Raw genomic sequence first — 1,805 nt, forward strand, 5'->3', positions numbered from 1 at the left:
GCCACCTGCTTCTGCTGACAACTTTATGAATAGCTTCTTTACCAATCATTAGACAAAAACCATTCCATTCTGGAGAATGATGACGCAGAAGGTTAAGGGCTTTTTCTAAAAGCACACACATGTGTGAGGTTTGCCAAAACCAGCTTGTGCCCAAAGTAGGACAGATGGGCCACTAAGGGGAAAGAGCAGAGAAAGGGATTAAAGAGAAGGAAGTTTTTGTAAGGCTTATGCTATAGACTGTCTGTGTCCCCCCAAAATTCATAGTCATCCATGTGATGGTATTAGAAGATGGGGTGTTTGGGAGATGCTTAGGTCATGAGAGTGGAGTCCACATGAATGAGATTAGTGCGGCTATAAAAGAGACCCCAGAGAGCTCCCTCACCCCTTCTGCCATGGAAGGACACAGTGAGAAGACGGCAGTCTATGAACCAGGAAGCAGGCTCTCCCCAGATACTTCATCTGCTGGTGCCTTCATGTAGGACTTCCCAACTCCAGAACCATGACAAATAAATTGTTGTTTAAGCCACTCAGTCTATGGCATTTTTGTGAGAGCAGCTCAGATGGATGAAGACAGCTTAAAGGGGGCCTTCTGAATGGTGCATCTAGGGGGCAAAAGTCACAATTTGAAATGTCTTCCTTAGAAATGTCCTCTGAGAATAGAAAAGTAATAATAAGAAATCGATTTTTACAGAATGCCCCAAACTCCGAAGATTTCAGCCTTTAGGTTATGTCCCTGTCATCCTATTAATGAAACATGACTTTTTCAGTAGTACAAAAAAACTGTTTCTTTTCATCCAAAGAGACCATGGTCCTGTCTACAACATGGCATGAAGAAGGACTGATCAATTATCCAGATAATAAAAGGCCAACCTCTCCCGCCCCCGACACCACTACCACTATATACAACATCATCACGGCTTTTCGCTAAAGTATCAGACCAGGGGAGACTAGTCACGTTACTTGGAAAAAGTTTAGCAAACCACCTGCCTCATGAGTCTTTCTATTTCTTCTGGGGCAGTGGCTCTCTACTGGGGAAGATTTGGCAATGTCTAGAGATGTGCTCAGTTGTCACAGCTGGCAATGGGGTGCTACTATGGGCAGAGACCAGGGATGCTGCTGAACATCCTACACTGTGCAGGACAGTCCCCTACAACCCAGAATTCTCCAGCCCCAATGTCAGTAGTGCTGAGGTTAAGAAGCTCTGTTCTGGGAGATGGGGTTGAGCCTCCATTCGCTGCAAAGCACAGGAATATTCACAGTAATATTAAAGGAATAGGGACCAGCACTTCCTCTATGGTTTCTCCAATCACAGGAAAAGCAACATCAACAGCCTCTGGGACGAGCTAGATTGTGTTGCATTCCAGAGCCAAGTCCAGTCCCATTCGGTTGTGTCATCCCGGGGCGCTTTATGACATCAGAGCTCAGGTATTGACACTTCGGCCCTTCAGAGGGATTTCTAGGGTTTTTAGCTTCTTCTAATCCTGGTACTTCGACCTAGATTAGGGCTTCTGGGAGGTCAAGAGAAACCCAGGTCACATCCATTTTGGAGGCTCCTATTATTATTATTATATTATTATTATTATTATTATTATTATTATTATTATTATTGCTTAAACAACAGAAATTTCTTTTCTCTCAGTTCTGGAGGCAGGCTGGAAGTCTGAGAGCAGAGTGCCAGCATGGTTGGTTTGGTTGCTGGTGAGGGTTCCCTTCCTGGCTTGCAGACAGCCCCTTCTCATTGTGTCCTCCATATGGTGGAAATACAGTACAAGTGTCTTTTCCTTTTTTTTTTTTTTTTTTTTTTT

This window comes from Rhinopithecus bieti, unplaced genomic scaffold, assembly GCF_001698545.2.
Source record: "Rhinopithecus bieti isolate Rb0 unplaced genomic scaffold, ASM169854v2 scaffold_17930, whole genome shotgun sequence".
Classification (NCBI taxonomy): domain Eukaryota; kingdom Metazoa; phylum Chordata; class Mammalia; order Primates; family Cercopithecidae; genus Rhinopithecus; species Rhinopithecus bieti.